General features: G+C 35.2%; 1 protein-coding gene across 15 annotated transcripts in view; it reads right to left on the bottom strand.

Moving 5' to 3' along the window:
• The window catches only part of PIGN (phosphatidylinositol glycan anchor biosynthesis class N), a 186,163-nt gene that overhangs the window by 168,496 nt on the left and 2,876 nt on the right, over positions 1–14,791 (bottom strand). The gene's annotated exons all lie outside the window — the stretch shown is intronic.

Genomic DNA, 14,791 nt, shown 5'->3' with positions numbered 1-14,791 from the left:
TTACTTAATGTTTCTCTTCCACTCGAATGTGAGTCCCATAAGGACAAAGATTGAGGTCTTATCTTGTTCACTACTGTATGTCCTACCTAGTGACAGAGAGCAGGTGCTGCATCAATTTTTTTTAATGAACTAATTAAATGAATGGCAAAGTAATTTTGGCTAAGATGAATCTTATTTCAATTCAACAACATTTATTCAAAACCTACTACTTCTCCAGTCTTACGCTCAGCACTGGAAATAGAAAAAGGAATAGACATGGTCCCTGCTTTCCATATGTCCAAAGAAGGGAGGCATGAAAATAAATGCACCTCAGTATAACAGGCATTCAGTTTAGCAGGGCCCCAAGAAGAGGGCAATGAACCCAACCAAAGGAAAGGCTTTGAAGAATAACTGACATTTAACCAAGTCTTCAAGGATACTTGGAATATTAGGCAATCAAAAGATGAGTGCAAAAATACAGTATCTGGTAGACCACTTTTCAATGCTAACGAGGAACCCTGTGATAATTCTTTCAGATCCAAAAATTATCAACTAATGTATGCTTTTAGTCTAATTTTTAAATATATGCATATTAAATAAAAATTATCTCTAGCTGTACACAATTGTTTTTCTGAATGTAAGCGCTCTCTATCATAATATATTCCACTTATTTAAATAAGTCAATTATTCTAAGGTCAATAGTCTCACTAAGTTTTTTCTGAAGCATTCTAATGAACGACATCTACTTTTTAATCAACTTTATTAAAGTATAATTTATATACAAAAATGGACCCATTTTAAGTTTTACAGGTTTTGACAAATACATACACTCATATAACCAACCACCAGAATGAAGATAGAGAATATTTTTATCACTCCAAGAAGTTCCCCCACAGCCCTGTCCATAAGCAATCACTGATCTTTCAATCCTTCTGGGATTTAAGATTAATTTTCATCATTCTAGAATGTCACTGAGATGGGATTATGCAGTATGTACTTTATTCTATCTGCTTTCATTCAGCATAACGTTTTTGAGATTAATGCACACACTGTGATTGAGTTGTTTGTTCCTTTTTAATACTGAGAAGTATTCCATTGTATGGCTATACTACAAATTGTTTATCTATTATCCTATTGATGGATATGTGAATTGTTTCCAGTTTTTGGCTATTACAAAGCCTCTATGAACAGTAAATGTACAGGACTTTATGTATATGTGTTTTCATTTCTCTTGAATAAATATGCAGAATTAGAATTGCTGAGTTAAACAGTAAGCAGATGTTTAAATTTATAAAAAGAACTGCCAAACTTTTTCCAAACTGTTTTACACACCTACAAGCATTGTCTTTAAAAGTTTTACAACTTTATTTTATTGACAATTTACAATTTTGCTATAAATTCCATTTAAGAATTTAACTTGACTTTTATAGAAAGTATAATATGTGTTATACCTTCTTACAGTGTGTAATGTTTCTTCACACTGTGAGAGTATTCAATTACAGTATTAGCTACTACCAACTGAGTGCCTGCTCTGTACCAGATCCTGGGATTGGGGATTTTCTTACATTATTTCCTCTAATCCTCAGGCTTTATCTTGTAAATGAAATATTAGAATCCCCATTTTCACTGGAAGGAATCGAGTCTCATGTGGCCTAACTGATGCTCCAAAGATCACATAGCTAGTAAGGGGAAGAGCTGAGATTTGAACCCTCAGTCACATCAGTGGAGAGCCCAAGCTTTTTCTAACGTTTATCCAGATGACCAACATGCCCAGACCTGATCTCAGTATCTTTCCTTGGGGGGCAGGACAGCAGAATGCTAGCGTATAGCCTAGCATTCCACTGCCGGGATTCAAATCCTGCCTTCTCTACTTATCAGCTGTATGACTGCAGGAAGGTCCTGTGACTTCTTTGTGCCTCAGTTTCCTCATCAGTAAAATGGGGAGGACAACAGTACTTATCTCCTTAGGGTTTTATTAGAATTGAGTTAATATGTAACATGTAATATGTAAAATACACAGCAGAGTGCCTACCATGTAGTCAGCACTCAAGTACTAGCTATTATTAGTGTTCCTGATGTACATGAAGTTGCATTTACTCTGTGAGAAAAACTTGTTTGCCATCCATATTGGGGCTTAAAATCTAATCTAATGGACATAAATCTCTTGATTAGAGAACTAAGTCCCAAACTTGGTTTTACATCAAAGCAGCAACTTCAGCTTCACTGCTCTGCTGCTACTTTCCTTATCTATATGGGTAATTTTTTTTTAATTGTGGTAAGAACAATTAACATGAGATCTACCCTCTTCAATTTTCAAGTGTACAATATTGTTAACTATAGGCAGCGTTGTACAGTAGAGCTCTAGAATTTATTCATCTTGCATAAGTGGAACTTTATAGCCATTGAACAGTAACTCCCATTTCTCCCTCCCCTCCATCCCTGGAAACCACCATTCTACTCTCGGATTCCATGAGTTTGACTCTTTTAGATATCTCATATAAACAGAATCATGCAGTATTTGTCCTTCTGTGACTGGCTTATTTCACTTAGCATAATGTCCTTCAGGCCAGAAATGTCTGATAGTCCCAGTTGCTCAACATTTGGTGTGGTAATGTTTAATTTTGTCCATTCTAGTGGGAGTGTGGTGGTAACCAATTGTAGTTTTAGTTTACATTTCCCTTATAACCAGTGATGGTGAGCAACTTCTCATGTGTGTAATGAACATTTTTTTAAAATCCTCTTTTTTTCCCTTTTCATTTTTTAACAGTGTTTTTCAAAGACCTGTACTTTTAAATTTTGATTAAGTCAATTAATTTTTCTTTTGGTTATTGTATTTTGTGTCCCCATTAAGGAATTTTTGTAAATGACGACACCTTCTTTAGCATATATTTTTAATATTTTTTGTTGGAAAATAATTTCAAACTTGGAGAAAAGTTGCAAGAATAATGGTACAAATACTCATATGCCCCTTAGCCATATACAAATGTTACCATTTTCCCTTTGCTTTACCATTTTCTCTCAGCTCTCCCATCCCTGCCTCGCCTCTCCAGCTCACCCCTCTCCTGTGTGTGTGTGTGTGTGTGTGTGTGTGTGTGTGTGTGTGTAAAATTACATAATATTTTTTCTAAACCATTTGAGGATATTACATATACAACAGCCCTTTACCCCTAAACACTTTCATGTTTATTTCCTAAGAATAGTGATACCCTCTTATATAGCTAAAGTAGAGTTATCAACTTCAGTAAATTCAATGTCAGTATTTTATCTAATCTACCATCTATACTCCAATTTTTTTAAGTGGCCAGATAATGTTCTTTATAGCATTTTCATAGCTTCATTGAGACATAATTGGCCTATAATAAACTGTACATATCTAAAGTGTATAATAATCACAATCAAGATAATGAATATAATCATAACCCTCTAGTTTCCCCTGCTTCTGTAATTCATCCCTACATATTTCATATTTTTTGATATTATTGTAAATGATACTTTTTATTTAAATTTCCTGTTGTTAGTTCTTAAATCACCACTGATTTTTATATATTCATCTTGTATGTTATGACATTGATAAAGTGTTAGTTATAGTAGCTTTTATATAGATGTCTTTTGATTTTCTACAGAGATAATTATGTTACTTGTAAATAAAGGACGTCTTCCTTGTCAATGTATACCTTTTATTTACGTCTTATGCTCATCATACAGTCTACGACCTCCAGTATGATGTTGCAGAGAAGTGGTAACAACAGAAATTCTTGCCTTGTTTCCAATCTTAGGATGAAAGTTCTCAGTTTTCTAGGTTTTTGTAGATTCCCTTTATTAAGTTAATGAAGTTCCCTTTACTAACTAATATGCTGAGAGTTTTAAATGAATGGATGCTGGATTTTGTTGAATGCTTTTTATTGTATCTATTAAGATGATCATGATCATTTGGTTTTTCTATTTTAGTCTTAATGTGGGGAATTGTACTCATTGAATTTCAAATGTTAAACCAAGTTTATATTCCCTGAATAAATGCCAGTTGGTCATTAAGTATTATCCTTTTTATATACTGTTGGATTTTATTTGCTAAAATATTGTTTAGCATTTTAAAGCAATGTTTATGAGAGATATTAGACCATAATTTTCTTTTCTTGTAATGCCTTTCTCTCCGGTGTTGATATCAATGAGTTGGGAAGTTTTGCCACCTCTTGGATTTTTTGGAAGTTTGCGTAGAACTTGATATTTCTTCTTTTATTGTGTAACAGAATTCACCAATGAGACCACTGGCCTGGAGTTTTCTTTGTGGGAAGGTTTTTAACTATAAATTCAATTTATTCATATATAGAGATATTCAGATTTACCACTTGTTGAGTGAGTTTTGGTAGTTGCATCTTTTAAGAAATTTGTCCATTTGTCCATTTCATTCAAATTGTCAAATTTACTGGCCTAAAATTATTCCTAACATGCTATTCACTCGTTATCCTTTATTCCTAGCCTTCAGTCCAGGACCCAGTCTGCCAGGTATCATATTTAGTTGTCCAACGTAAGTCATTTTTCCAGCACTTAATTCATTTCAGGTAGATCTTAAACTCTATTCAGAGCTAAAGTACAAACGGTATATTTAGATGTACAGAAGCTACATTGAAATAAGTAGCTCTTCTTTATCACGGAAATCTTAGTATTCTCCTTACTATGCTTATAAATAAGCAAACATCTATATCATTTCTCACTTTCATTTGCATTTACAAATAACTCCCTGGACTTATGTTCTTTCTTTTCCCAATTGCTATTACATAGCTTTTCTGAAAAAAGTATCAAAGTCTATGTGTTAAAGGATAATATAAATTTTCCACCACCGAAAAGTTTATTGAAGTAGTGAAATAAAACTTTTATTTGAGAACTTTGACCTGCTTAAAGCTATAACAGCCAAAGGAAAAATCTAGCTCTGTTATATAATAACAATGGGATCCTTGTCAAGTCACTTAGTTTCCTTATCCATCCAAAAAAAGGACACCATCAGTCCTATTCTAAGACAGGAGTATTATACCAAGTAAATACAACACAGCACCATACAAATATACAGTTTTAGCAATACTGTAGACAATCAGATTGTGAAGCAACTCAACTTTTGCTTTTATTTTTTTAAATCAAACTCTAAATAGCTGAGTTTACATTATTTTGAAAGAAAGCAATAGAAAAGAAACAGATACATTTTCCTACCAAATTGTAAATTAAGATTGAGACTTGTTATTAGTGATTACAATAATATAAGTAAATTCCATAAATAAAAGAACTTGACAATAACTCTATTCAGGCACCTATTAGGCCACAGTCTACAAAATTTTAAAAGGCAACTTCATGTCTATTTTGGAAGGGCTTGGAAATCAAGTCCTTAGCGGATTCTGTCTTTAGATAATCTGAGCCTTAGATCTGTCACCTGTAAAGAGCAAATAACACCAATGAACTACAAAAATGGTTGTGAGGATTAGAATGAATTTATGTCACATACCTGGCCCAGTGCTTGGTACTCTGTATATGATAACACAATAAACTAAACATTATAAAACAAGAATAGTCACATATTCACTAAATTCTGCCAACTAAACCTCCTAATTAATTCTCTCACTCCTTCCTCCTCTCCATTTGGAACACAAGGAAGAGGCACAAATAAAGAACAGAAGCCAAAAAGCCTTCCATAATTTCACCCTTGAAACTGATCGCTCCTCATCTTCCCATTGTATGCCTTGGAAACACTTCCAGAGCAGCGCCTAGTTCACTATTGGAATTATTGACTTTCAGTCTTACTAAACAATGATCCTTTGGACACAGACCCAGTCACTTGCATATCCACGACATCTGTCCACCTGTGACTGACCCATTAATAGTTTCTTAGTAAATGTTAACTACATGAAGAAATGAATTATTAGAAAGTATGGACAACCTAGTCAAACTTTGATTTCACAAAAGCAGAAGCTGAAGGCCAGCGAGATGAAGTCTTTTGTTTAAATCATACTGCTACTTAATAAGCAGCAATAAAAATCTAGTTAGGTGAAATGAACAAAAAAAAATTATAACAATGAGTTATATATCAACATCAACACATTGACGCCTTCTATTGTATTATGAAACAGAAGATTTATGCTATTTATATTTTTATTCAATATTTTTTCTGATCCTACTAATTTCCTACTCTGTTAATCAGATAAATTAATTCTAAGGCATTATTTGTAAAAGTGCTTTAGATAAGTACTCACAACATCTTTTATATATATAGCAACAATTGAACAGAAAAATGAGTGTCCTGTACAAGTTTGCTTAGCCTATAAAATCATAGCTTTAAGATGATCAGAGACCATTTTCAAGCTGTCATGCAATTTAATCCCTGCAAAACACCTTTTTTTTTTGGGTGAGGAAGATTGTTGCTGAGCTAACATCTGTGCCAATCTTCCTCTATTTTGTAGGTATGACACAGCCACAGCATGGCTTGATGAGCGGTATGTAGGTCGGCACCTGGGATCGGAACCTGGATCCCCCAGGCCACTGAAGTGGAGCACACAAACTTAACCACTACACCACTGGTCAGCCCCCAAAACAACTTTTTAAGTGGCTCTGAAAACAACTGCCCCAGTTAAATTTCATAACTTCTTGATTATGGACTTGGAATATTCATTACTACTAAATATTAATGACATGAACATTGTACATTTATTTAATATTTCTCAGCATCCAGTTTGGTTCTATGTCCAAAAGGGCTTGTGTTTCTCAATTCTCCACATTTACAGCCACCATATAAGTTTATCATTTTTCACTTGGATCAGTTCAACAACCTACAAATGGGTTTCCCTATTAAACTACAGGAAACTACATGACACAAATTTTTCCATTCCTCTAAAGTAATTATCTTATATATTGGACTCTACAAATCGTACTAAATTTCATTTGGTCCCTACATTTCATTCTAATTGTTCTTTAGGGATTTTATTCACAGGTCTTAACCCCAAAACTCAGGTACTTCTAACCCATTCCACATACAATTTCCAGTTTCTTCCCTTACAAGGTAAATAAGGTCATATCTCTTCCCTCCTTAAAATCCTTCAGTGGCTTCTCATTGTTCCAAGAATAACAACCCGTGTCCTTCCAGCATCTCCAAGGCCTCTTCCACCTCATCACGCCACTCCCACAGCACCCCTTCCTCCCTAGGCTCAGTCCCACTGGCCTTCCTTAAATTCCTAGAAACACACCAAGCTCTTTCTCACCTCAGGGATTCAGCACTACACTGGCTGGATCCTCAATCTCCAGGTCCCAGTTTAAATGTCCCCTCTTTAGATGGTTCACTGATCTGCTATCAAAAAGAATCCTCACCCATGTTTCTTTATTAAAGTACCACATTTATTTTCTTCCTAGCATTTTAAAAACTTATTTTTTTTAATATGAATTCTCAGACTAGAATATAAGCTAGAATGAAGGCAAGGACTGCCTTTCTGTTCGTTCATCCTCAGGGCCTTAAGTGGTATGGAGTAGTCAATTAATTGGTGGAATGAACTGAATGTATATATGTTTTATTTGATTGCTTCCCCCTAGTTCACTGAAAATTACATTAAGTTGAAGAGAAATTTTACTTGTTTTGGGGAGGATGGTAGGAAAAGAGCCAAGAAAAAGGAAGAGTCCTTGAAAGCCTATAAAACCCCTGCCAAGTAAATTAGGAACCACCACCAACTAATTAATTTTTCCAATTAGGGAGCATAAGCTCTATTGTCTCAGATTTCAGGTATAGAAAAAGTAAAAAATGAACAATAGTTTCTGTTGATTTTTATTTTTAAATAACTTATTTCAATATAAGAAAGATAAGGTTAAATAAGAGTGTCTAAGAGAATTCTAGGGAGCAAACTCAAAGGAGAATACAGTTGATACTTTTTCTCTAACATCATGTTGTAGATAATTACATATTATCCTTATCTCTACCAGCATGCAATGAGATATTAATGAGTTTAGACTCTCACACCTCTTTTTCACAGAAGAATTCCAATTAACAAATGTAGAAGAATGAGGGAAATGTAAAATTATAAGTAGGTAAACACAACAGTAATAATTATAGCCAGCAAGATCCACTGATAAATGCTAAACTCAGTGGGTGAAAGTTTGAGGCAAAACAGGATATTTGCAGTCTCAAAGAAATCTCCCCCAAAATATATATTAATTACAACAGGAAAACTACTAACTTAGAATGGAGAAACCCCTCAGATACCACTTAAACCCAGTGGTCAAAGTTAACATAACCAGTAATAAGACATATTAACATGATGCAACCCTGACATGATGCACTGAGAAAGGCACAACATAGATTCTCGGCAAAAGAATATGTGGTATTTTTGTCAAAAATGCATAATGTCAATCTATTCTCGGGAACATATCAGACAGACCCAAATTAAGAAACAGTCTACAAAATAATGGACCAGTACTCTTCAAAAATGTCATGGTCATGAAAGACAAGGAAAGAATGAGGAACTGTCATAGAATGACAGCTGAAGAGACATGACTACATGCAACAAGGAAACTGGATTGGATCCTGGATCAGAAAACAGACAATAGAGGGAGAACTGGTGAATTTCAACTAAGATCTATAGCTTAGTTGATAGCACAGTATCATACAAATGTTAACATCTTGGTTTTAATAATTATACTGCGGTTATGCAAGATGTTTACATTAGGTGAAGTGGGTGAAGAGTGTACAGGAATTCTCTGTACTATTTTTGCAACTTTCCCATGGATCTAAAAATATTTCAGGGTCCAGCCCCAGGGCCTAGTGGTTAAGTTTCACAAACTGTGCTTCGGTGGCCCAGGTTTGGTTCCTGGGCACAGACCTACACTACTCGTCAGCAGCTGTGCTGTGACCCACATACAAAATAGAGGAACTGGCACAGATGTTAGCTCAGCAACAATCTTCCACAAGCAAAAAGAGGAAGATTGGCAACAGATGTTAGCTCAGGGCTTCCTCAGCAAATAAATAAATAAACACTATTTCAAAATAAAAATTAGGAAAAAAAATCAATTTGGAGCCTAAGTCTGTACTCAAAAGATAACACAACTAGAGTTATGGTTATAACCACCACAAATTTTATGGATAGCTCCGATTTCACATAACATTTGTTCCTGTCAATAAAGGTTATTTGCTAAACTCATATGCTTTTAAGTGGTTTAGTGTTCACATTGGTGTAAATCACACTAAAAGCTTATTGTTTAAAGACGGTGTTCCACAGTTCTCTCAGGCTCTGACCGCTCTTCTTCAGTCCTTTTTCTTTCTGCTCCTCAGACTGGATAATTTCAGTCATCCCTATCTCCATGTTCTTTCTTCCGCCTGTTCAAATTTGCTAATGAACTCCTCTAGTGAATTTTTCGTATCTATTATACTTTTCAGCTTCAGTATTTCCACTTGGTTCCTTTTTAAATTTCTGTCTCTTTATTGATGCTCTCGTTGCACATGCATCACTTTTCTGATCTCCTTAGTTCTTTGTCCATGGTTTCCCTTAGTATTTTGAGCATATGTAAGACTTGATAAATTCTGTGCAGTAAGTCCAATGTCTGGACTTCCTCAGGGATGGTTTCTGTTGACTTATTATTCTTTCCTATGAATGGGCCATACTCTCCTGATTCTTTGTATGCCTTGTAATTTTTTGTTGAAAACTTAAATTTTTAATGTGGTAACCCTGGAAATCAGATTCTCCCATCACCAGGGTTTACCTGTGGTTTTTGTTTTGGGTGAGGAAGATCGTCCCTGAGCTAACGTCTGTGCCAATCTTCCTCTATTTTGTATGTGGGATGCTGCCACAGCATGGCCTGTGTGTAGATCCACATCTGGGACCCAAATCTGACAAAGCAGTGCACACAAACTTAACTACTACGCCACCAGGCCGGCCCCTGATGCTGATTTTTGATGGTTTCAGTCATCTTTCTGTTTTGCTAAACCTGGCCACCTTCTGCTTGCACGGAGCCCAGAGATTAACCAGAGGTAGAAGCCTAGGGACCTCTCAGGTCTTTTCTGAGCATGCATTCCATGTATTGGAGGAGTTTGAGGGGGTGTGAAACAAAAGCCAGCCTCTGCATTAGTCACTCAGGAAATGAACAGACCATGGTATTTTAAGAACAAGATCCACAATAAACACCAGTAAGCCACATCAGGAATGCAGGCCATAGTCCCCACAGCTGCTGCCAAGCCACACTAGTGAACGAAGATGCAATCCAGTGGGTGAAAATGCCACAGTGCTCTTACCAAAATTCAGCTGCCCTTTTCTTCATTAAGCTGTCCTTTGGTTGCTGCAAATGTTCAATCAGAAACTAGAGTTCCAAAGAAGCTCATTCTGTTATTGAGAACTTCTGCTTGTTTCAGTAGGGAGACTGACCCTTTTAGTGCTATACTCTGCCATTTTCTGTGATGTCATCTAGAGATTATGTTCTTAATTACTTATGATAGTTAATAAAAATAGAGAAATCTGCCATGTGAAGAGTGAATATTGCCAGTCAAAACTGTAAGAAAGTAGTTGAGACCTGCACACGAGAGAAGATGATCAGGTAAACTATTAAGCCATGTAATTAACACTAGTTGATTTGTTTCTTCTTATTTATTATTTTAGGCTGCATATCTTTTTCATCACGATTCATGACACTTTTAATTGAACACTATATGTGACTTTACAAAATGCCATATAAGAATTAATTTTCAAATTTCCTCATGGCTAGTAGATCAACAGAGGTTGTCATCTATTTAGATGATTCATGCCCAGCTACACACTTGAAAAGAATTCAAATTTTTTCCTTCATTTCTAAGGTCCTTTATCTGTTCCCAGATACCTCAGTACAGTTACTTGTCATGTCTCCTTAGGCATCTCTCAGCCGTGACAATTTCTCAGACTTTGCTTGTTTTGATGACCTTGTGAGTTTTGAGGAGTACTGGTCAGGTATACCGTAGGATGCTCTTCTATTGGAATTTTTCTGACATTTTTCTAATGATTAGAATGGGGTTATAGATTGTGGGGAGGAAAACTACATGTGTAAAGTGCCATTTTCATCACATCATATTAAGGATGTATACTATCAACTTGACTCATCGCTATTGAGATTAAATTGACCACTTGGCTAAGGTAGTGTTTGTCAGGTTTCTCCAGTGTAAAGTCAATGGTTTCCCTCCCTCTCTCATACTGTACTCTTTGGTAGAAAGTCCCTACGTGCAACCAATACTTAAGGAGTGAGGAGTTATGCTCCGCCTACTGAGAGCATGAAGTATCCACATAAATTACTTGAAATTCTTCTGCACAGAGAGTATATATTGTAAACTCAGTCAACTGTGTGGTTAAAAACCATCTGTCATTCTACAAGGTTTGATTAATATTATAATCATCAACATTGCCACTCTTGCTTTTCCCATCCTACTTATAAACTAATTTGTATCAGAATAGATGCAAAGCATTCTTTCTTTGAATTATCTCGAACACTTAAACATATATTCTATTATATAACTATACTACAATTTATTTGAACTTATCTTGCTGATAGACATTGTCCCCAATTGTCACTACTGCAAAGAATGCTGCAATTAAGCATATCTCTTATGGTAAAATTGGGAGGTTTTCAGAATGACAATCAGTGGAATGATGACCCATCACAAAATTATTTTTGGTGGATTGCAATTAGCCTTCTTTCCTTTTTTTAAAAAATGAAATAGAATAGAATAGGAGACGATAGAGAATACATCACAATAAAATACCTCAGAAGTAGTAAGGCAAATAATTCTTTTGAAAGAGTATTTTAATTTTTCCCTATGTGTGTACATGCATGTATGTGCATCCACGAATATAGCAAATTGTAGTAAAAAATGTATTTTGAACTATTTTATGTACAAATAAGTCTGAAAGCCATCTCTATTAAGTGGAATTGCTGGAATAAATGGTATTTTCAACTTTATAAGATAGTAGCAAAGTGTCCATAACAATTCAGATGCCCACCGGCAATGTATGAGAGTCCCTATTATCTCCAAATCCTCAGAATCGCCTGGTGTTGTCGTACTTACTTTATGCCAGTCTAAACAGGATGAAATGGCATCCTGTTGTCGAGTGTCTATTTGCCCGATTAGTAGCGAGGATGAACATCTTTTCACGTTTTTATTGGTCAATTGGGTTTCCTATCCTTTCAATTGTGCATTCATATCCTTTGATCAAATATGGTTAGGGTTGTTGGCCTTTTATCTTTAACGCATACGTTATAATTAAATATGTGTGTATCTACATATATCTAGATATACATATTAAATATACATTTGTTTTAGGTGTCTTTTGTTAAATAGAAGTTTTATAATGTTAATACAGCATAATTCATCAAATTTATCCTTTCTGGACTAAAGTTTTTGTGTCTTGTATAAGAGACTTCCCTTGTTCTTATGTCACATAAGAATAGTTTTAAATTAGAACTCAATTCTAACAGTTCTAAATTTTTGCTTTTCACCTATCATTATTTAGAATATATTTGTATATGGTGTGAATTAAAGATCTAATTTTATGTTTTTAACCAACTGACAGAAGTAATAGTACAGTTACCACTTTAGAATTTATTAAGATAAATTCCACATCAGATGCAAATACAGGTAAAAAACTTTAAATTCAAAACTCGGCTTTTGCTATTTGTAACAATAAAAATTGGAAACAATATCTAACAATAGGGAACAGACACATTGTTTATCCATAATGAAATACTATACAGCATTGAAAATGAATTATCACATCTATGACAATGATACATCTCGCAAATATAAGAATTAATGAAAAAAACTGTAAAAGCATTGACTGCCCTTTTCTCCCCAACACAGCCAACTTCTTCAAAACACTGAATATGATCTCTTTTTTCTTGACCACTTAATTGTCCAACAACTTATACTGAGCATTTGTTTCCATTACATCAGAGAGAAAGCTTTCACTAAAGTAGCCAACACTGCAAACTCCAATGGCTATTTTTTAGTCTTCATCTTCCATGGCTTATCCATTCAATTTGTCTTTGTTAACCATGTCTTCTTTTTTAAACAATTCTCATTTCTTGGTTTCTGTGAACATTACTCCTTCAGTTTTCCTCCTACTTCTCTGACATGGAATGGTCTCTATCTGGTCGCTGAGTTTTGGAGTGACTCAAAACTTGGTCCTCAGCCCTCTTCTCTTCTCACTCTATACTTTTTGTCTAGGCATTTTTAATCATACCCTTGGCTTCAGTTATCATCTATATGCAAAAGTCTCAAGAAATTATAGCTTCAAATCCACATATGTAACTACAACCTCAGCACACCCACTTGGATATTCCAAATAAACACAACTGAATATGTTTAACATCAAACTCATGATATCCCTCCATGAGTCTTGTTTAGGTGGTAACCCTCCTAATTCCCTAGTGTTCACAATCTCATGAGACGGCACCACCTTCCACCCAGGTATGCAAATCAGAGAACTAGGAGTCATTCTCTATACCCTATTCTTCTGCTGAGTAGCCATGTATTACTTTTTTGTTTTGCTCTTTTCAAAATGCAAATCTGAACATCTCACCCCTTGTATAAAACCCTTCAGTGCCTTTCCCCCTTCCTAATCAAGACTTAAAATCCTTAAGATGACTAACAAGGTGTTAACACTGCCTCCCTTTCTAGCCTTGTCTCACAGACTCCCCCTTGCTTTATGGCATCTCACCACGCTGGCCTTCTTTTATTTCTTCAAGTATCCCATGCTTCTTATTGCTACAAGACCTTTATAGGTACGACTCCTCTCTATACAATGCACTTCCAACCTGTCCTCCACCCTCTTTCACCCCACTGTCTCATAACATCCCCCTGCACTTTCAAGGATCACTTCCTCAGGAACTACACAGTCCAAATCAGAAACTAAAACCTTTACCTCAGTTTATAATTACACAGCAATGTCTTTGACTATTTGGATTACAGTCTCTCTATCACTTAACCATGATCCCATGACAGCAAGATAGGGGTTCTCCAGCACTCATCACAGTCCTGGCACTTAGTAAGGACTCAAAGGTTTGGTGAATAAATTATTTAAGATGATCATTTCAAAGGAACATGCAATATGCACTATAGCCACTAGAGGCTACCTTGCTTCTCTTTTTATTCCTCCAGAACATACACAAGAACTGTGAAGATTCAGGATACTGATTCCAAAATATTATCTTTCACACACTACTTATTTTATTATTGCCAAGTACATGTATATAAGCAATATTATTACTTAAGATTTGTCTTTAAGGAGAATCACATTTTATTCAGATTTATTGCAAAAGAAAACTTTGTCATGGTTGAATCATTTGGAAATCTCCAAATAAATGAATAAGTACTAAAAATATTTTTTCTTTTCTTTTCTTTTTTTTTTTTGATGAGGAAGATTGGCCCTGAGCTAATATCTATTGCCAATCTTCCTTTTTGCTTGAGGAAGATTGACCCTGAGCTAACATCTGTGCCCATCTTCCTCTATTTTGTATGTGGGATGCTGCCACAGCATGGCTTGATGAGCAGTGTGTAGGTCTGCACCTGGGATCTGAACCTATGAATCCCAGGCCACCAAAGCAGAGCATGTGAACTTAGCCATTACACCACCGGGCCAGCCCCTAACTACTAAAAATTTTAAAAGACACATATGTATGTACCAATAAAATTTATTTAGCTTATACCTATGGAATGTTTACTACACCCTGAAAAACAATAAAAAATTAGATATTTCTAAAACTTCAAATCAACCAAAAACTTGCATTTAAAAGGTTACTTGTGGTTATTTTAAGGCTATTAAGGCCACAAATAATT

The sequence above is a fragment of the Equus asinus genome, chromosome 7 (assembly GCF_041296235.1).
Source record: "Equus asinus isolate D_3611 breed Donkey chromosome 7, EquAss-T2T_v2, whole genome shotgun sequence".
NCBI lineage: Eukaryota > Metazoa > Chordata > Mammalia > Perissodactyla > Equidae > Equus > Equus asinus.
Note: the sequence above shows the minus strand (reverse complement) of the source record. Positions and strands in the feature narration are given on the sequence as shown.